Raw genomic sequence first — 22949 nt, 5'->3', positions numbered from 1 at the left:
CCAGACCGGGGCACGAACCCGCGTCCCCTGCATTAGCAGGCGGACTCTCAACAACTGCGCCACCAGGGAAGCCCCTGGGACATGTTTTGAGATAAAAATTCCCAGGCTTAGTTGGTGAATTGGATGTGGGGTAGGGCTTCAGCAAGTGGGGTATGAGGAGAGAACTTGAGAATAATTCCTTGGCTTTTGAAAGATTATGAAACAATGGGTAATAATTAGTCAAATCCATTTCCCCTGCTTTCACTAATCAAGTCCTTTGAAGACTTGCCTGTCCTCCAAGAGGCAGGTGGCCTAAACAAGAAAATGTTTGCCTGAGTTGTTTTCCAGGAATTGGAGTCAGCTGTGTCTGGTTGGAGCTGAGCTGGATAAGACTGGAGAGGACCACAACCCTCCAACTGGGCATGGGCGAGTATCCGCTCCGTGACCTTCTGACGTCAGAAACTGAAACGAGGCTGAAAACTCCACCCTCAGGGTGTGCTAAGTGCCTCCATTTAGAACGTGCGGAGGCCTGGAGCTTAGTTACCCCTGAGCAGAGTGATATTATTGCACCTCTCCCCAAGGTCCCCACGCCTGAGCCCACACTGCTTCTTTATTCGTTATTCTATAAATACCCGTAGTCCCTTGCCTTTGCCGAGGCAGCTGTGAATCTTGTTCTGCGGTCCTCTTGGTTGTTGCCTAAACCGTGGCATCTCGACGTCTTAGCTTGCTCTCCAGCAGACAGAACAAACCTGCTCACAGCACTACTTGCTAAGATGGGGAATACGAGAAGAAGAGGGTGTTGGGGGAGGCAAGGGTGAGGGGTGGAGTGGAAAGTTAAACTTCAGATGCTATGAGGCATCCACATGGAGAGGGGGCTTGGCAGTTAGAGCAAATCTGAGGAGGACAGCAGAGCAGGCCCGGAGGCGTGTTTGGAATCTCTAGACTCTCAGATGCCAGCCATGCTGTCTTCAATTTTAAGTTGTAGGCAAAGGGCCCTTTGGCAGAATGTCAGAAAACAAGTTCTAGTGATGTTGAGTCATTTTCCATATTATCCTCAGTATCCTGTGAGAATACAGAAGCTCCACCTTTTCAGAGAGCCATGAAACCAACAATGCCGGTGCTTGGGGGTCACTCGGAAGTGAACAGAGGTGGACTGAGCGCGCAATGTTCTGAAATCCTGTTTATCCTTAATTGATGTGTAACTCCCCTAAGTATGATTATTCACTCTCCCAGACCAAAGCAAATTAGAATTGTGACCTTGTTTATTGTTTGCCTCTCCTGCTAGCATGGCTGCTGCATGCGACCAGCTCTTACCCCCCCGCGGGCATGTAGTGAACGCTCAAAAGTCGTCCTTGAATAAGAGGATGGGAGTGGGGGAAGGTTTTTAGAGACAAATACAGCAAGACAGGGACATGTAAAGGTCTGACATCTAGGAAATCATTAGAAAAACTGGTAGAGCTCAATAAATCTAAGACCCCCAAGACATTTACCTAGGAATTTTCCCAGCGCAGCTCATAACTCACCAGGCCCTGACGTCATTGCTTTATCCGTCATGCAGTAAAATTATACACGCTGACGTTGAGGACACTGAGTCATCAAGAAGAAGCTGAAATATGCTCAGTCACTAGATTAAAAAAAAAAAGTCGAGGCATGTGAAATCTTTAAAGTCAGTTTTTTCAAAATAACGGTTAAGATGTATATTTTGGACCTGAAGTCTTAGGATAACCCAACAACACATATACATGGAAAACTTTAGCACCGGTTGATACCATCTGTATAAAAGAGACAAAACTGCACTGTTCTTCATCAACAATTACCTTCTGCAAACTCTAGTAGTTTTGTGATGACTACATGGTTCTAATTACCTATAACATCACTGAAGACGAGCAAGACTTTTCTGGAAAAATTACTCTTGCTTTGTGCTAAGGAGGGCATTTTCCTTCTGAACATAGTTACCCCTGCAAGCAGAAGAAGGCTGGAGGTATCTGCGTGAGAGTAAGCAAAAGCAAACCACCACCTGAGGATAGATGAAGGGATAGAACCCATGTGTGTAATTACCACTTGGAAAGCCTGCTGGTTATTGACGAGGCTGAGACACCAGCAGCACAAGCTGTATTCCTGTAGGTCTCAGTGTGGAGCAAACCCACATGTGCCTCGTACACCATGGGTGCCCAGTAAACGGGAGAGAACAGATAAAGATACATTTCTGTCCTACATCCTTTGGAAGGGTGAGGAGTACAGGTGGGGTCTCGGGCACCTTCAGTCCTGGGAGCTTTTCCATCTGTAAGGGATCAGAATGGGTGTGTTAAGATGGCCATCTCCGAAGAAACTACCTAAGCCTTTGGCGTTGTGGAAGTGTTGGTGCTGAGTTTGGGATGGTGGTCTAATGTCAGGTTAGCACAAACGAAACGAAGGTCCTCTCGAAAGATGTTTGCTAAGTTCTTTTCCTCAATAGCATTAGACACAACACACACACTCTGCCGAGGGCTGAGACCACGTTCTACTGCAGGAAATCTAGGCTGCACTTGGGGGCTGAAGGTGAGATATGGGTTTGAGAAGCAGCTGCTTATTTCTGTTGATCTGACCTCGTGACAGTAGTTGTGAGACAATTTGGAAAGAAAAATGTTTGCGATTCAGGCCCATTGCACAGCATGGGGATGTGTTTCCCCAACATCCCTGTCAGGCAGCATTAGGTACCAGCACCACCTAAAACACGCATGGAATGTGCAGTTCAGAATGACGACTTCCCTAGCCACAGTGACTCACTTAAATCAAAAATAGAATCTCGGGCTTCCCTGGTGGCGCAGTGGTTGAGAGTCCGCCTGCCGATGCAGGGGACGCGGGTTCGTGCCCCGGTCCGGGAAGATCCCACATGCCGCGGAGCGGCTGGGCCCGTGAGCCATGGCCGCTGAGCCTGCGCGTCCGGACCCTGTGCTCCGCAACGGGAGAGGCCACAACAGTGAGAGGCCCGCGTACCGCAAAAGAAAAAAAAAAGAATCTCAAGAAGAGCTACATCTAGGGGGAAAAGATCTGTCAACTCCCAATAAAAGAGGCCCACTGGAGCATGAGCTATAATCATAATAAAAGGTAATGATAATCCCCAGTAAAACTTTATAGAGAACTTCTGTGCTAGCACAACGTTAAAGCACCTTAATGGACCATCTCCTCTAAACTCCACGGCCCCATGCGGAAGGCACTATTAGCTCTCCACTGGCAGCTGGAGAGACTGGGAGGCCAGGTGGAAGGCTCCTGCAGCAGTTTAGGTGAGAGGATGGTAGCTAGCAGAGTGGGTGGTGAGGCTTAGAGAGACTGAGACTTTCCTAAGGTCGCAGGACAGCGGCTGGTAGAAGCAGCAAGTGCTACGACGGCCTCCCTGTGCGGGTCCTGGGCTGGGCTCATGGTGGGCTCCATGATTGTATATTGAATGGGGCAGGTCTCCCCCCCTCCCCCCAAGCCCATCCCTAAGCCCACTGAAGCTAAATAAAGTGAAATATGGAAGACAGGCAATTAACAGGGCAAAGAGAGCCTTTTCAATTCTTCTCGTAACAGCTGGACCAAAATGTCAAGTTTTATACACATCAGAATATGGTGCTTTGAGTATTAAAATACCTCCAGATACACAGACATGTCTTTACGGCTACTCGGGGAATAGAAGTTTGATAAGAGAGAGCCACCACGCCCAGGAGGAATAAAAAGTCTGAAACTCTAAACTTTTGTGAAATTGGCTCAGAGACAAATGTCAGCATTTTCACCTCTTTTCCCATATGGCAGGAGGCATTTCACACTACTTTCCATAATAAATCTGGTAAGTAACATGAGTACTCTGCATGCCAAGAGACATATAATATGTGTATCAAAATAGATGTCTAGGTTGGCTTGTGACATGAACCAGATTTCAGCAACTGAAGTGAACAAATCTGGCCTGGCTCTGGCTCCGTGAATGGGTGCACAAGATCCAGGATCTCTTTCTGCTTATTTTCTTTTTTCCTTAATTTTTTATTAATGTTTCTCTTAGGTTTGCTTATTCTCTAAAAACCTCTGACCATCTTGATCATTTCTTCTTATTAGCAAACCCTTCATCACTTACCGCCTTACTGGGCATTGTTTCCAGCTGATGGTAAGGACAGGCAGACCCAGGAATTTACTCCATCCAATCAATATTTAGTGAGCTCCAGCTCTGGGCCAGGAATTGTTTTAGGTACTAGGGACAATGTGGGCAAAAGAAAACTCCCTGCTCACACAGAAAGGCTGACAATAAACAAACGGACAAACTCATGCAATATGTCAAGTGATGATAAATCATATAAAGAAAACAGGGCAGGATGGATAGGGAGTGACTGGGGGTATCAAAGGCCTCCATGACAAAAATGCCATTTTACCAGAGACTACAAGGAGATAAGGGAGCCATGCTAGTGAGAGAGCACGGCAAGTGCCAAGGCCCTGGGGTAGACTTGTTTATATTCAAGGACTTGTCAGGAAGCCAATGAGGCCAGACCAGTAAGAGAGAAGGTCAGAGTTAGCTAGGCCTCGTGGGCCCAACTAAGGGCTTTGGATTTTACTGAGTGAGATGTGAAGCTATTGGTGGGTTTTGAACAGAAGAGGGACACGGGCTGACTTACATTTTCAAAGTTTATTCTGGCTCCTGTTGGAGAATCTACTGATTTGGTTGGGGCAAGTGTGGAGGCGGGGAGGCTTTTGCAAAAGTCAGCCTAACGATGACAGTGACTGGGGCTGTTTTGAAGGCAAGGCTACAGAGCCTACTGATAGATAAGATGTTGCATGTGAGGGAAATTAAGATAATTTCACCTTTTTATTTTGGGGGTAACTTTGGTTACAACTACAAACTTTGCAAATACAATGTATTGCCTACAACAAAAAGATGGTTATACCCCAGCTGACAACCCATTTTGTGTTGTATTTTGCGCACATTTCAGTCCATCAACAGGGTGATTGGAGCCCAGAGTATGAATCAATGGGGCTGTGCTGCTGCTGAGCTCTCATCACGGGTTGTTCTGGAGCATCCCTAGGAGGTCTGTCCCTTTTAAGTCTCCATAAAGTAATGACTAAAAACGAAAATGAGTGGCTCTTCCCTGAAGCCCTTTTAAAGGGATGACTCTGTGTTGAATGGTCCTGTTGTAACACTATCCCTATGAAAAAGTCAGGAAAGAGCGAGCCAATTTTCAAGCGAATTTACAAAATTGTCCATTTGGGTGTCAACCCGGCAAGCTAAGCTCTATGGATAAGCTGCTTTTGTTTCTCCAGGGAATGGCACTGCTTTTCCATGTGTTAAACAATACACGGGCCCGAAGGAAGAAGAGGTGAACACCTTTGCCAGTGCTTGTCTACACCTTAAGCCGGCTTAGAGGCTTGTTGTCCATTTTCACTCAAGCAAGTAGCCTGGAGCACCTTCGAGGTGGGTCCTGTATGCTAATCACTTAGACTAGACCAAGGTCGATTGTTCCAGCTGGCCTTGATTTTTTTCCTCTGGGTGATTGTACACGCGCCTCCCCTCTGGGCCATTACCATATGTTCCAGGAGCAGATCTAAGCCATGGGAATGCAGAGTGAAGTGAGCAGCTCCTGGGAACCACCTCGCCTTTCCTTGCCACTGCTGACCTCTGCTGCTGCTGCGGACTAGAGCACAAGGTTGCAGAAGGTCCGTTACCTGGCAGTTTCTAACTCTCCTAGCTTCCAAGGAGGATTGTGAAAGGAACCAGCATCCAGAGGTCCCCGGAACTGGATTTTTCTTCTCTCCCCAGGTGAAGCGATCAGAACGACACAGGCAGGGTGCGGAGGCAAGCTCTCCTCCGGGAGCCTTTTATTTGGTCCTCGCATACCTCTCCCTTGATCCACTTCATGCTCTGTCTCAGAGAGTGCAGACATAGAGTGGTTGAAGTTTCAAAATGCCATGGGGCGAACTTGGGAGCTGGACCAGGATGTGGGAATGGGGGTTCCCTGGGATACACCATATGCTCCACTTAACGTGTTCTAGAACCGGGTATAGTGGCTTGAGGAAGAGATGACAGTGGTTGAGTAGTTGGGGGAGGCCCGGGAGGAGGTGGCTGGGAATGGCTCAGAATGGACTCTGACAGCGTGACTGCCCCTGAGGACCTTGACAAGACTACACAGATCTCGGGGGCCCACGCTCTTCCTTGGGCAGGCACGAAAAAGATACAAGGAAGTTCCATAACCTTTGACCCAACATCCTAAGGGGAAGCTCTCAGAACACCTAATCACCAGGTCATGTGCTAATAATGCAACCCAAGTATCTGCCTCCCTGATAACTGCCAGGTCGTCTAGTTTTCTGAGGTCCCTAATGTTCAGATGCCTTGGCTTGATCTTTCCACACGTAACTTACCGTGGCAGCCCAGATCCACCCCGTAACCCCTTCCTTATTTTCTCCAGTATCCTTTCTAGAAGGGGGTTGATATCCCACTTGGTCCTGAGATAGTTCACACCGTGCCCTGGTTCTTTGCTGTCTCCTGGCTCCCAGGCATCATTCTTGTCTCCTGAAGCTGCTGTCCTCACTTGGTACCACTTCTGCCAACTCTGAACCCATCTAATCTTCCTTCATCCCTCAAGACACCACTCACTAAGGTATCCTGAAAAGCAGACACTGCTAAAGTTCTGGGGGTGGGTGGGGGGAGAAGGGAATTACAATGCAGAAAAAAAAGTCCAAGAAAAAAATGTCAAACACAAGAGACCTCAAGTGAACCACACTGTTTTTCAGCTCAGCCTCCCTGTCCTAAAGCTCCTCTCTCCTGAGAACCTTCTTCTCCATTCTGCTTTGTCACTTGTTCTGGACTGCCAAAAAAAGCCAAGGTTCTGTTAGTGTAGTAAGAAAAACAATTAAGTCCTCTGGTTCAACCTGGGCTAGGCTCTAGCCCAGGGAGGCCAGGAGTACTCATTGCCTGTGACCACGAAAGCTCGTTAACGCCATGGTGGACGTGGAATAAAGCACCTGTCTTGCTGGACTCACAGCGTGTGCTCTGAACCACTACCCCATACTGCTTGCTTCCTTTCCCTCCCTCTCCAAGCTCAGCAGGGAAATGGAGAGACAACAAAAGAAAGCTGAGGAGGAAATTCTCTTCCCCCAGGAGAAGCAAACATTTCATCCAAGGGAACACACCCCATGCCTGTACACACTCATTAGGTCTCTGCCTGGACCTTTATTTGCCTCGACTCCAGCCGTGGTCAGACCGGGGCTTCAGACCGAGTCTGGCTCTGGTGTCTCTTGTATAAACTGCATGGAGCCCAGTCGGCTCCAGCTGAGCTGTTAAAGTCCTAGCGTTGGTTGCAGCCCCTCCCTAGTTACTGGGGGCTGCCAAGAGTGTCCTGCTGCTTCATCTCTGGACTATCTCTGTTCAGTTCCCATGCTCCAGCTCTAAGAGTTTGTAAATGTTTACCATACACAGACCGAGCAAATGTTTACAATGAACCTTTACACAGAGCCCAGAAAAGCTCCCTAATCCAGAAAAGTGTCCTAGCAAAAAACAAGCCCACTGAGTTCCAGGTGTGCCCAAGCTGCCTACTGCCTGCACGTTGCATGGCTCCTTGCAGAGGCCAGGAGGTCCAGCTGCAGCAGACAAGTGTCCATGCCTGTGGTCTTTGTGAGGCTTTCACAGTGAGGACCTTCATTCAGAGGGAGTACAGTAATCTTTCACGATTCCCATAAATCAGAAAATTGCATACGTCAAAGAGGGTTAGGTCACTCTGGGGGCTCCTGTCTGGATTTTAAGAAACAGGAAAAAAAAAACCAAAAAGGCATGTTCTGTACAGTAAAAGAAGCAGAGGAGTGGGGGGAATGTTATGGATTGTGTTCTGAAAAAGTCAGCTCAACGGTTCTAATAGGGCCAATACCTAGGCTAAAATATTTGGCTGGATCTGTTAGGCAATTCATCTTCAGCAGGAAGACACACACACATGATCTGACCCAGAGCCAATTAATTTTTTTATGGAGTTAAATTCGTCTATTTATAAGCTGAAGAGGTTTCAAAAAGGCTATTTAAGGAGGAGGCCATGACTTTTCCACTGGTATGTCTGCCTTTCCATCATTCTGGGTTGCTTTTGTTTGCTTGTGGTTTCTGAGTCAAAGAGTGGGCAGTATTGGGCAGGATAATTCCAGCTGAGTGCTTGGATCATTCGTCCTTAAAATGGGGGTGAAAGATTGGGAAACTCTAGGCTGGGCAAGGGTATGTGGGTTGGAGGCCTGAGTTAGCTGTGCAAGTACAACCAAATGTCACCTGCTTGTAGGTTTTAATTAGTGGCAAGGGAAGAGAACTTCATTTCCCAGCATGGCTTGGATCCCTTTCCAAGTCACGGGGAGAGATTTCTCTCCCCAGTGGATCTAGGTCTAAAGGAAGAGATGCTCCCAAATTACCTGACCCAACTCCTGCTGTGTCAGAGATGCTAAAGTTACCTCGAGACCCACTCCTTGGCCTCCCATGCCAGCTTTTCCAAAATTACGCATCCTTTCTTACTCCGCTATCCAAATTCATCTTCGGCAAAGATTAGTGACCCTAGGGAAGAGCATCACAGCATTCAGCTGAAAGATCTGAGCCACCATTTGTTAAGAAACCACTTTTTACAAAGCGGAAGGCAAGAGAAGTAGAAAGTTTGCCCAAGGCCATAAACAGGGCATCCGAGTTAGGGCTAGAACTCAGCTCCGCACACTCCAGCCTCCCTATGGTCTACCCAGGAGGGCACAGCCAAAAGGGAGGCACTGGTTTGTGAGGGTGGGAACTGCATACGGCAGGCTGAGCTCACCACCCCGATGTTAAACCTCCTCTCTTCCCAGTCGCCATTCCTAGGAGAGGAAGACCAATATCACTTACCTACCCATCCTCAGTCAGAGACCAGATCACAGAGCTTCTCTCCCAGGAGAAGGCTGCTCCCGAAGCAGGACTTCCTGGACTATTTCTCCCTACTCATCTCTCCTCCTGGCTCCTGACTGGGTAACGATGTGCTCTCCTAGTGCTCAGTAACCAGAAATCACTTATGCCTCGACCAAAATGCCTGATTTTTTTTTTTTTTTTTTTTGCAGTACGTGGGCCTCTCACTGTTGTGGCCTCTCCCGTTGCGGAGCACAGGCTCTGGACGCGCAGGCTCAGTGGCCATGGCTCACGGGCCCAGCCGCTCCGCGGCATGTGGGATCTTCCCGGACCGGGGCACGAACCCGTGTCCCCTGCATCGGCAGGCGGACTCTCAACCACTGCGCCACCAGGGGGGCCCAAAATGGCTGATTTGTATCCAGATTTTATCCTACCATCTAGCAGGATTCATCCAAATACTTGTAAATTATAGGACTCAGGAAAGAAGTAACTGGCAACTTTGTTGACCACAGGAAAAATAAGCCCCCTGCCCCGCATCACCTGCCCTCCTCCCAGGTCCTTTCTCTAATTGCCATTACTGTGCTTTCCCAGTACCAGATCTGGTCCAGTACGCTCCCTCTTGCTCTCTGCTCAGGATCTCCACCAGACAGGGAGCCACAAAGCTTCCCCATTTGCCCCCTCAGAGTTATATGACAAATTTACAAAGGGCAAAGAGCCACGTTGTTTAGATACAATGTCTTACCTCCTGTTCTGCAGTCCAAAATGCTGATTGCCAACAGTAAATCTGAGCACTGATTCAAATCAACTTTTGTCACCCATTGTCTCCAATCTGCCACTAATTATCTGTGTGACCTTCAGCAAATTACAACCTTAAATTATAACTTTCTCAGGCTTCCCTGGTGGCGCAGTGGTTGAGAGTCCGCCTGCCGATGCAGGGGACGCGGGTTCGTGCCCCGGTCTGGGAGGATCCCACATGCCGCGGAGCGGCTGGGCCCGTGAGTCACGGCCGCTGAGCCTGCACGTCCGGAGCCTGTGCTCCGCAACGGGAGAGGCCACAACAGTGAGAGGCCCACGTACCACAAAAAAAAAAAGAAAATTATAACTTTCTCACCTACAAAATGAGGGTGATAATAAGAACGTATAGAGTGACATTTATTGGGCCCTTCCTGGGTCTCTGAACAGTGGGGATCCCCAGTGAACAAGGTGAGATGCTTGCCTTCAGGAAGCTTGTTAAGAGGTCTCCGTACACCTACTAGAGAATGGACTTGAGGATATGAGGAGGGGGAAGGGTAAGCTGTGACAAAGCTAGAGAGAGGCATGGACATATATACACTACCAAATGTAAAATAGCTAGCTAGTGGGAAGCAGCCACATAGCACAGGGAGATCAGCTCGGTGCTTTGTGACCACCTAGAGGGGTGGGATAGGGAGGGTGGGAGGGAGATGCAAGAGGGAGGGGATATCGGGATATATGTATACGTATAGCTGATTCACTTTGTTATGAAGCAGAAACTAACACACCATTGTAAAGTAATTATACTCCAATAAAGATGTAAAAAAAAAAAAAAAAAGAGGTCTCTGTACAGCATGTGGTACTCCACGTCAGAAAAGTTGCCCACTCTTGCACTAAACTAAGAGTCAGTACCCAAGAACTTTAGAATATTATCTTTTTGGTTGGAAAGCTACTTGTAGAGTAAAAATCTGTTTCATATTTTAAGCACAGAGAAAATTGAGAACTATTTGAAAAAACTTGCACTGTTTTCCAATGATAACTTAGCAAGGAAGGGCAAATGTAGCAAACTTTGAAAACTCTGTAATATTGGGATTTGAGGGTGAAATATTTCTTGTGTTAGACCACTGTACTTAAAACAAGAATATTGATTAGGAGATAAGAAGAAACAATCCCTAAACAGCATTCTCTGAGTCAGACAAAAGGAAAAATACTACTTAAGTTCTTGAAGCTCTGAATGTAGAGCCAGAGTTTCCATGTCACAAGTATTTTCTTTGCACTTGCCAAGGTACCTAAGACTGTGCCAACTGTTACAGGAAATAAAGGAAAATGCTACCCATAGCTTTACTATGACTGAGCAAGAATCTAGGTGGGAGGTGAAGACTTACACAGGAAATGATACAAATCATTGCGGCGGCACCAGAAGAATTAGGAAGTAATGAGGGCTCCATGTCAGGAAGGGGCTTCAGGAATGGCTGTGGCCAAAGAAGTCAGCAATGGCTTAAAGGAGAAGATGGGTCTATAGGATGGTGGATTATGGATGTTTGTACCACAAAGGGAAGGGAAGGGGAAGTAGATGGTGCCTGGCCTTAGGAGGCCTGTACAACCTGGTGTTTGGCTGCCTCTGACCTCTTCCCCACCAGTCTCTCCATTGCTTATCACAGGCCAGCCCCACCGGCCTATATACTTTCTCCCCCTCCCCAGACGTTTGTCTCAGGGCCTTTGCACTTGCTGCTATCACTTCCCAGATTATTCATCCCCAGTATCCACGAGGATATGCCCTCCCTTCCTTCAGGTCCTTGTCTGAATGGCACCTTCAGAGAAGACTTCCCTGCCCTCTCCTACCTCCCCTCAGCTCTCCCTCTCCCCATTCCCTGCTTTAGTTTTCCCCGTAGCATTTGTCACCAACTGACATAGTCTATAGTTTATCTATTTTTTGTCATTGCCTATCTCTCCCTCCCAAAATGTGAGAGTAGAGAATTGTGTCCTCTGTGCTCACTGCTCCTAAGACACTGTGGGGTACATGGTAGTCTCCCCCTGAGTATCTGGGGACTGGATGAATGCTGCTCTCTATGGAGTTGGAACTAACCATCAGTCTTCTCCCCAAAGGTTTTCAACGGCAGTATCCCAGTGAATTTTTTCCATGGGCACAGAGCCTTGATTATCATAAAAGTCAACTGGAAAACATTATCTGCTTTACCAGCATTTGCTCTACTTCCAAGCCTGGTAAACAGCATCTATTCCATCAATCAAGAAGTATCCTTGGGCTTCTCTTGTGGCGCAGTGGTTGAGAGTCCGCCTGCCGATGCAGGGGACACAGGTTCGTACCCCGGTCCGGGAGGATCCCACACGCCGCAGAGCGGCTGGGCCCGTGAGCCATGGCCACTGAGCTTGCGCGTCTGGAGCCTGTGCTCCGCAACGGGAAAGGACACAGCAGTGAGAGGCCCACGTACCACACACACACAAAAAAAAACTATCCTTACTGGCAAAATTTCTGCAGAATAATCACTAAGCATGTCGCCAGCTACATAAAAGCCTCTTATTCTCCAGCGATTCTGTAAAGAGTGTGTTTTGTCATTGTACAAGTGGCCTGCATTCCTAGGCAATTTGGTAAATAAGTCACTTTTTGGAGCCAACATAGAGACTATTACCCCCTCGAAGAAAGTCCAACAACTTGCAATATCATAGTCAAAGTAGTCCAGCTTTCACCAAGTTCCTTGCAGACTGGGTCCTCCATTCTGTGGTGAATGCTGTTCATCAAGGAACCAAATTTTCCTCGGGGCTTCCCCAGCAAGCACAGATAGGGCTCTGTGGGGTTCTTACAGCAGGGCAAGCATCTGCCTTAAAGGGTCAAGGAGTTTGGGCTGCAGGCACACGGGAGGTGCCAGACCAGTTGGGGGGCTGTCTGCTGACCCTGGTGGCATGTGTCACCAGGACCAGACTGTGTTAGGGGAGACCACTGGTTAGTATCTTCACTTGGAAACATAAGGATTCCCTGGGTGGTTGGCTTAAGCAAATCCAAGAAATTAAAGGGGGAAAAAAAGGATGCATTCTATGAAAGAGCGTAGAGTTTGTTTTATAGTTCTAGAAAGTACCATGACGTTTCCTCTTCCCCTCCCCGAGTGCTGTGCCTACCCCTTCCTTGGCCATCCAAAATCAGGAGAGACTTGAAGAGTTAGAAGAGCTTCAATCTCTCCCCACGGGGGTGAGGCAATTCTAGCTCAAAGGACTGTCTCCCCAGGAGTTAATTCTCTCCGAGCTCTATGCTAAACCTCCACTCCAGGGAGTAGTTTCAAAGGCAGTGTAAACCTTTCTCAGGGATTTATGTAAACCAGCTAGTGACCCAAGCTTTCCTGACAAAACTCCCATCCCCAGGCTGTAAGGTGTCTCAGCTGGGCTCACAGAACTTTGCAGTCTCATCTGCTCAGCCACAGCGAAGTCAAGGAGCCCTAAAGGGGCTTTTCTCAGCCAAGGGGAGCTGTTGGCCTCTTGTTGCTCTTTCTGGGCCCTGCCAAGAATGACATCATCTCTCTGGATCATTAGCAGGCCCTATCAGCAAACACTATCCCATCAGTCACATCAAAGCTGCCCCACATATGTTCATGCTGGTGTCAGGGAGCCAGTTTCTAGCAGCTTCGTGCCCTGCTTTAAAAAATCCTGAGATGGTCTCATGAACTCAAAAAGCCACTGCTAGAATAAGTTTTTAAACACAGAGGGAAGGGCTTCCCTGGTGGCGCAGCAGGCTGAGAGTCCACCTGCTGATGCAGGGGACGCCGGTCCGGGAAAATCCCACATGCCGCGGAGCGGCTGAGCCCGTGGGCCATGGCCGCTGAGCCTGCGCGTCCGGAGCCTGTGCTCCGCAACTGGAGAGGCCACAGCAGTGAGAGGCCCGCATACCGCAAAAAAAAAAAAAAAAAAAAAAAACACAGAGGGAAGTTTCAGCAGGACACTATAATAACAGATTATATGAATCTAGAGTTTCAGATATACTGCTCCTCAAGGTATTCCTTCTGAAATTTTAAACAACAGTATTTATGATAAACACCGGCATTAGCCCAACCAGCCAGCAAGGTGAGATCCGCCACGAAGTTCATAAAGAAATAGATATTACCTCTCTTCTCTGGGTCAAATATCCCCACTTGTGGTGGGAATAGCCCAGAGAGTAAGGGGTTCACTGTGTGGTTTTTCTGGGCTAGAAAATAGCAGAAATGATGCACTGCTGGAAGACGTTCTCTATCCTGTGGATACCCTATAGATTTATCTGGGCTGATCAGCATTCGTGCCAAGATGGGCACTTCAGAGACCATTCGCTCAGAGTAGGACCCTAGAGATCACACATCCCTACCTTCTCATCTGGAATTCAGTTCAGTTTAACTGCAAAAGGGGAGTCTGAGGCCTAGAGAAATTCAATGCCCGCTGGACAGCTAACTAGCTAACCAAAGGCCCTGACCTAGCATGGGGGGGTTACTAGCAAGGTGAATGGTTCAGCTGGTAAAAAGAAAAGAGGAAAGGGGTGTGATTCATTATTTAATAATATAACCACCCAGGCTAAAAGGCTACCAGGGACCAGTGTTCCTGCCTCTAAGACTTAACTGACCTCCTTCTGAATCCACGAGAACCTCTGCCATCTCCAAGTGCAACCAGACACATTGGGCTAGTGCCTGGCTTTCAGGAAGGGGCAGGTGTGCAGGTAACACAGCCAGGGCCTCACCGTCACCCTGGTCTGCTTTCTCCTCCCACCTCCTGCCTTGGAGGGTCTGCTTCCCTCCTGCAGCCAAGCTCATTGTAGAGAACGTCAGGGGACAAAAAGGTCTTCTACCCCTGAGGTCAGTCTGTCAGCCCACTGCTGAGGGCTTACTCTGTGCTGGGCCCTGGGGACTCTGTGTTTCGGCAAGGACAAAATGGAACCGCATTAAAACTGTATAAACGACATCAATTTCCTGAACCCTAAACAGAAATGCATCTGACAGCATCACTAACTGTGAAAAACACAGTGGGTTTATTGATTTTGTGTGTTATAGTTTTTTTTTAATATTTATTTATTTGGTTGTGCTGGGTCTTAGTCACAGCAGGCGGGCTCCTTAGTTGTGGCTTACTGGCTCCTTAGTTGTGGCATGTGAACTCTTAGTTGTGGTGTGTGGACTCTTAGTTGCAGCATGCATGTGGGATCTAGTTCCCCGACCAGGGATCGAACCCGGGCCCCCTGCATTGGGAGCACGGAGTCTTATCCACTGCGCCACCAGGGAAGTCCCTCTGTAGGATTATTTTCATTTTTTTTTACATCTTTATTGGAGTATAGTTGCTTTACAATGGTGTGTTAGTTTCTGCTTTATAACAAAGTGAATCAGCCATACATAATTAGTGTTATAGTTTTAAAAACACAGACGAGCTAAATGAATTTGAAGCTATACTTTCTGAAGCTTTTGAATTAGATAGAATATTGTGTTCATCCAGGACCTCCAAGACAGGACCAAACATGCCAGGATTTATGAGGGGGTAGCTGGAGACAGCTGGGAACACCGCTGTCAGACGGTGATGCAGGCCTGACCCTGAGGGCAGGAGAGGGGCAGGCAGGGGGCAGGTGGCATAAGGAAGGTCTGGTGGGGAGGCCACAAGCCCCACTCTGGCTGCCACAGGAGTCAAACGACGCCAGGGAATGGGCACTGACCAGGGCGCCAGGGGGAAGCGTGACCTCAGTGCAAGGGTGGGGCAGGATCTCAGAGGGCAGCAGCTGGGCCCTTGGTCAGTTACATTCCCTCCAGAGAGAGGTCAGTGAGGCACGTTCTCCTGGCCACCACGAACACCAAATACGGTGGCTGGACAGAAGAGTAGTTGCCAGAACCCAGCCTGGAACCAGTTTTTGAGTTCTGCCTCTGCTTTGAGCAGTGCCAGCTTGGGCACAGTGCTTAACTCTGTCATGACTCCGTTTCTTCAGTTCTAAAATTTGGATTCAAATGGTACTGAATTGAATTCTCACGGCCCTATAATTAATCGGCATAAAGCACTCGGAGCAATGCCACATTCGAAGCAGAAATTCTCAGGGAATGTTAGCTTTTCTTATTGGATTCCAGTTTAGTTGTTGTCTGCGATGGGTTGAATGGTGCCCCCCCCCCTTACACACACCAAAAAGATGTGTTGTAGCCTTAATCCCAGCACCTCAGAATATGACCCTGTTTGGAGATAGTCCTTACAGAGGTCATCAAGTTAAAATGAGGTTATGAGGGTGGGCCCTAGTCCAATATGACTGGTGTCCTTATAAAAAGGGGAAATCTGGACACAGGGACAGACACCCATAGAGGAAAGGGATGTGAAGAAACACAGGAGGAAGCGTCCATCCAAGGCCAAGGAGAGTGACCTGGAACAGATGCCCCCTCACAGCCCTCAGAAGGAAACAAGCCTGTGGAGACCAGAACTGCAAGACTGTTTCTGTTGTTGAAGCCACCCAATCTGTGGTACTTTGTTATGGCAGCCCTAGCAAACTAACACACAGTCCATTCTTAAATTCTGAAACTAGTCCTTTCTGACGAAGTTTTGAGTCCTTCTGACCTGCCAGAAGTGGGTGCCTCAGTCCCTGGCTGCAAGGGACTGCGGCTTTTCCAGCATCTTTAGCCGGGTGAGCGTTTCTGGGGTCACACCCCATCAGGCAGCACCCACTTCCCTGCAGCCACACATGGCCCCGTGGGTGGGTCCCCACCCCAAGGGACAGAACAGGTGCCTTGCTGTTATTTTCAACCACGTACAATTTAACCCGCACTGGCAGACTTGGAAACTGACATTTGCCCATAATTGCTGTGATCCGGCACCAGCATTGCTAGCGAATGACACTGATGAGCTTTATCAGAATTGGAAGCTCCAGACAACGAGATTACAGAATTCAGGATGAAGTTTGCTGTGATTTCACGAACTCAGCCCGAAAACATGTGGCCAAATAAACTGGATTCATTCAAGAGGTTTGGGGGCACTTTTATAACCCAACCAGAATCTAAATGCTCCATCTGAAATTCAGTATGATCTTATTTCTTGGGAACAGTTGTCTCAGCGAAGAGACTTGGGGTTGAGGAGGATAAAGAAAAACAGAGTAACATTTGTCTGATGTTATCTGTGGTTGTCTAAGAGTCGGAGCAAGTTTAATGAGCACCATTGGAATCGGGTTCTCACTGTGCCTCTTATACTGTTTAAAAGAAGGATGCTTTCCTCCCCTGCGGTAGATTGGAGACACTCCTGGAGATGTCACAGCAGAGGTTAAGGCTAGAACCACTTGGGGGACCATGGCCCACCCCTCTGGATGTCTTCTGGGAGAATCTGTTCGATCCAAGCAGCTCGTGAGCAAAGGAATAGGCGGCCCTGATGTCACTTTACCCGTGACAGCTCCTGCCCAGTCTCCTGAGCTGATGGGTGCCTGTCACTCTGGATGAGTCACAGGGTAAGAAGCTAGTCCAAGTGGGGTGGCTTTTTTCTTTTTGAGAAGATTGATTTTTCAAAGGGTTTGCAGGAAGAACTGAATGCATGAGGTTGGAGGATATCCTGCAAACGTCAGATATTTCCAGGATAAAAGAAAATGCCTACAGGAGCAGACGCTCTCAGTTAAGTAGGTCTGGCCACGGGAGGGTGAAGCTGTGGGAGCATAACTCTTCCTCCCTTCCCACCTTACTGTGTCTCCTGGCTGGGCTCCCCCTTGGTAAATTTATTACCTATTTTAGCATCTGAAGCCAGAGAGTGGATGAGTGAGCTCGACCCCTGTGTCCTAACAGATTTAGAGCAAGATGGTGTGGATGAGAAGAGAGTAAATCATTGGTTCTCAACGCTGGCTGAACTTTAGAATCACCTGGAGAGCATTTACAAACCACCTTTCCCAGCTGGAGCTCCAGAAAATCTGATTGAAAAGGGCTGGCTGGGGCGCAGGCAATGGTAGCTTTGAAAAGCTCCCCAGGCTACTCCAATGTGCAGCCTTGGGTTGCAGACCCATGAAGTAACTCCTCACCTGAAGCAATGAGGTAATGACCCAGAAAGACTGGATCTCCACCCCTCAGTGCAGCCCCAGCCCAGTTGGCCCTCACTGATGGAGATGCTTCGAGAAATGAAGGGACCCCGCCTAGCTGAGGGAGTCCCTGAGGCTGCCAAGGGAGGGGCCCTTTAGTCCAGTCCTGGTACCACTGGAGTCAGGAAGTCTGCAGGGACTTCCTCCAAGGGCAGGGATTGGGGTGAAAAGGGGAGTGTGGAACTTGTTATGCCAGAAAAGAGAGGCCCAAATTGTCTCTGCCAAAAAAGAGGAAGGTCGAGGTGGATGTTCCAGAGTTTGAACCTGAAGCCAGGAATCTGTGCAGCGGCAAGAGGGTGCCGTGCTGTGGACCTTCCCTCACGTCCCAGCACCACTACTCAGTGAGGGGCAGGTCACAAGTCACAAGGGTACAGTAATGGTGGTCTTCTTTCCCACCTAAAGAAGAAATAGAAGGACGTTATTTCCCCCTTTGACGTTGATGTTTTTGCATACGGTTCTACTAGGACGTCAGTTGCAAGCTGTGTTGTTTCTCTCTTCTGGAAGTTGAGGAGTGTGGCGTTTCTTTGTCATTGGCCATGCCCTTTCTGGGGACTGCCCCACCCAGCTGGGCTTAAGCTCCCCATGCTTCGGTGTCTGCGAGGGCTGGCTCTGCTCGAAGCGTGGTCACCCAGGCTGAGAGAGGATAAGGGTGCCGTTGATGGGTGCGGGGCCGGCTCAGTCATTCAGTGCACCATCTGAGTCTTGCCTCAGAGATGTACTTTCTTCTGCTGACGTGAGATCTAGGTGTAACACACAAGCAAGTAATGCCTCAGATGTGAGAGGAGCCATTGGTGGAGGTCTGTGGACTGCAGCCTTGCCTTCTGTATTGCATTTAAGCCCCATCATGGGAAAATAAAACCAGATTTGCTGTTAAGTGCTCAAAGAAGGATTCCCGAGGAAGCACCTAATCCCGCTGCTTTTGTCAGCCAGGCCTTTAATCCTTGTGCGTCTGAAGCCTTGTAAATGAGGGGAGAGAGTGTCCTCTGCTCCCTGGCTCCCACCTGGGATAGATTGGGAAGAGGCACTGCATTTTCTCACCTGCTTATATTTTGCTTCTGGGGGTAGTTCCTTCTACCTTATCTGGATTGAATATTTCTTGAAGCAAGAAATGCTTTTGCCACCTGCCCTGTCAAGGCATTCTAACTCAGATGGAACCACCCCAGAGAATTGTGTAAATGCCTCCGCAGCCCTCTGCGTCACAAGGAGAGAGGCTGACCCCTCGCCGGAGCCCTCCAATTCTCCCGGAGGGCATCCCTGGCCTCTTGTCCTCCATGCAGACCGTGACTTGAAAGAAGAGGTATTTCCTATAGCTGGTTGGAAGAGACACTCGGAAATAAATCAGAGCTCTGTAAGAGCAGGGGTGCAGCTTTGAAACTGCCAGTAGCTAATTTTCTGAAGGAGACAGAATTGGTTTGGCTAAATTGTTGGGATCCTGTTGGCTGCCTTTAACTACCCGTCAGAGTGACCACAACTTCAGAGGGGAGAGAAAAGCCACGGCAATGACAGCTCTGGAGAGGGTGTGGGCCAAGAGGGTGGAGCTAGAGGTAGAAAGCCACTCTCTCCTCTGTTCCTCCTTCCTGTAGTCAGAGAGGTTCAGGCCACACTCTGTCCAGCCACGTGGACACACCCAGCCGGCCTTCCACTACTATTCTAAGCCCCCGAGTCAGCCCATAACCCATGTGGGCCACAAACAGTAGAAAAGGAATGACCTCTGGGGAAGTAGAAAGGGGTATGAAACCACAGGACTGTGCTTTGGGAACGCAAAGTATTAGAATAAATCCTTAAGGATCTAATCTCATCCTCAGAAACAATATTCCCAAACCATATAGGCCTCTGACAAGTGTTGGCTCCGTCCCCACTTCTTAAAGCCGGCTGCTGGCCATATCATCAGGTTAAAGGTACAGCAAAGAGGTGTACCACCTTGGAGATGGACCACCAACAATTTCCTGACGGTGGAACCTCACAGAATTGGCTCCAGCCAGACCCTCCTGGGAGAGAGGGGGCTGCAGCAGTGCCATTAAGTAGCTCAACGCAATTATCTTGGATGACAGGGAGGGCAGTGGGCCCAAGGGGGCTTGTTGGGACTTGAGCAGCAGGGACTCCAGTCATGTAGACCAGAGTACGAACTGGTCCCACAGACTACAAAGTAGACCAAGTTGGGCAATGACTTAATCTTCTACTCCCCATTTTCCTCATGCAAAATAGGAATAATAATGTTTCTATCTCATAGAGCTGCCATAAGAATTAGTGAGGTAATCTGTCTAAAGCACTTTACCTAGATGTAGAAAGTGCTCAATCGATATTAGATATTAATATTATTAAGAATGAGGCACAGGTTGGAAAAGAAAATCTATACATTTCTAAACACCCAAATTAGCCCCTTTCCAAGTGATTACATCCATGAAATACTCTACTATTACACATCTCCTTTTACGAAAATGTCCTAAAATATGCTCACCACGCCTGCACACTGGCCCCACGTGTTTTCTTTCAGACTCCCTGGTAAATGAGGTCTGGTTGCGTGTTTTCAAAGCCGATTTTTGCTTTGAAATGATGCATTTAAGGGAACTCTTGGTATGGAACATTTGGGGCAGTTTGGATACCATGAGTCAGCAGAAATTTGAGTTCCTAGGATTATTGTCTTTTGTGTTGTTGAAAATTCCAGCAATTCATGAAAAAGTCTCTTTCATGGCATATTCAGGTCTGGAGGGACTAAAGCATCAGGTATATTCAGGTCTGGAGGGACTAAAGCATAGTTTGTCTAAATGATATGTCTTTTAGGACATTCCTTAAATAATTTGCTTTGTTTGAAGCTCTTTTAAGAAACCACATGTAATTACGTGCAAGTATTCAGAAAGTTAAGCCTCAAACTAGCAAATGCCAAGAAATTTGAAGTTCTGACTGCCACCCCAACTCTAATTCAGCAAACGGGCCTTTGTTCCTCCCCTAAAGCATGATGCCTTCAGAAAAGAATGCAAGCTGCAGTGTCCATGGCTTCTGGCTTCTCTCTGCAGCATTCCTTTCCATTATTTGGGCAGGTCTTTTGATATTAATCAATTCTAGTATTTATAAACAGTCCTGTCTAGGGGGAAAAGGCATATACATATTTTAAGACTGTCACTATGTGCTAATGATGGGGTGTCATGAGATTTTTGTTCAAAGTCTAAGGATGAGTCAGAAACGAAAAAGACTCTAAATCCCAGTTCTCAACGGTTTATTATTCCTTATTTTGACTAACTTGCTTCTAATGTGTATTCATGCCTCCTGCATGCAGAAATATTGCTCTTATTAATCACGGACTAGATCTCCATTGAATTCAATATTCTTCTTGTAGACCATTGCGACCCCAGATGTGGTTTTTTTCCCCTTACAGTTGCTTAAAGTATCACCAGTGTATAAGGCCAAAGCTGAAAGAAATAAGGCCATGCCTACAGGAAATCAGACTTCACACAAGTGTGATGTGCAATTAAAGACAAAATGTGTAACTGTTCTCTCCATGACCAGTCTCTACGCTGGATTCTCTTGAGCATTTGGTGCTCGGGGAGTACCAGATGAATACGTGTAATGTGAATAGAAAAGCAAAGAATGGCTGGGAGAAAAGAGCTTCATCCATCCATTCAGCGAACAGTTAGTGATGTCTAGTCTGAACCAAGTACTCTTCTAGGCTCTGAGGATACAGACAATGTTTGCCCGCATGGAGCTCAGGTTGTAGTGCTGGGAAACAGACAATAATGTAGGTGTGTATGGCGTTTGAAGGTAAAGTGTGTGTTATGGCAGGTGGACGTGATATGGAAAAATAAAATACAATGAGGAAGACGGATAGCGGTTTCGGGGAGCACAGGACAGGTGACTACAAGTTATAAAAAGGTGGTCAAGGTAGACCTACTAGTATTTGAGCAAAGACCCGAAAGAACTGAATATACGATCCATGTGGATATCTGAAGAAAAAAGCATTCACGGCAACGATGGAAACTTGCAAAGAAGAGGCCAGCATGACTGCAGCTAGGGAGAGGGCAGAGTGGCAGCAGTTAAGGCCTGAGAGAAAGGAGGGGCAGTGTAAATCAGGCACCACGGGCCATTTGTAAGGACTTGGGCTTCTACTCCAAGTGAGATAGAGCCATTGCCATGTTTTGAGCAGGGGTGCAGGACCCAACTTATGCTTTAATTACATCCCCTTGGATGCCATGTTAAGAACGGGCTATATGGGGCAAAGGCAGAAGCGGGAAAACGATCTAGGAAGGCTCTTTAAAGACTTGGACCGGAGGTCTGAGAAGCAGCCAGGTCCTGGATTATTTTCAAGGAAGAACTAATGGAACTTGCTAAAGGATTAGATGTAGGTTGTGAGAGAAAGACAAGAGACAAGAATAACTCTAAGATTTTTTGGCATAAGAACCAAAGGGTGGAACTGTCATTTTTTGAGAGGAAAGAAAGTGAGAAGGGGGTGAGGATTTGAAGATGGATGTGTTAAGTGTGAGATGCCTATTAGACGTCCAAATGGAGATGTTGAGTAGGCAGTTGGAGAGAGAAAGCTGGGATTCAAGGGAAAAGTTGAAGCTTGAGACATATTTTTAGGTTTTTATCAGCATTTCGATGATATTTAGACCCATGAGACTGACTGAGATCACTCAGGTAGTGAACGTAAGTGGAAAAGAGAAGATATCTGAGGACTGAGCCCTGTGGCATGTTTTAGCATTTGGAAGTATGTACATGATGCAACTCTGGACAGTGGTGTTATTCGTAAATGTCTCGTCCTGCATAGTTCAGAAAACCCTCTTTTGTCAAATCAAGCAACTTAACATGGTCTTTCTCCAAATATTCTCAACTAGAGTGCTCCTGTAATAAAATAGCGCTTAACACTAAGATGACAATAACTAAGTTTTCCATCTTGTTGGTGCCGAAGGAGTCTTTAGTCACTGGCTTTCAGAAGCAAGTTTCAAAAGCTTCTTTGTCAATGACTAGGCTAGTGTTGCATACCAAAGCAAAGACAGAGCTCTAAATGTCTTTTTCATTGTGTACATGATGGCAAGTGGACACTGTTACAAAACCAAGAGTGCAGACGCCAATCTTATGTTTCACTAAGAGATAGTGTATTAGTTATCTATAGCTGCCTAACAAGTTGCCCCCCAAACTTAGTTGCTTACAACAACTATTCATTATCTTACAGTTCCTGCAGGCCAGGAATTCAGGTACTTTTAGCTGAGTCTCACACAAGACTGCAATCAAGGTGTGGGTTGGGACTGTGGTCTCATCTAAAGGTTCAACTGGGGCATGATCTGCAATTGGTCAGAAGCCACCTCAGTTCCTTGCCGCATGGACCTCTCCAACTTAATTGATTAGAGAAAGCCTGTGGGAAGAGCCAGAGAGAGAGTGCTA

This window comes from Phocoena sinus, chromosome 3 (genome assembly GCF_008692025.1).
Source record: "Phocoena sinus isolate mPhoSin1 chromosome 3, mPhoSin1.pri, whole genome shotgun sequence".
Taxonomy (NCBI): Eukaryota; Metazoa; Chordata; class Mammalia; order Artiodactyla; family Phocoenidae; genus Phocoena; species Phocoena sinus.
This window is presented reverse-complemented; position numbering follows the sequence as displayed.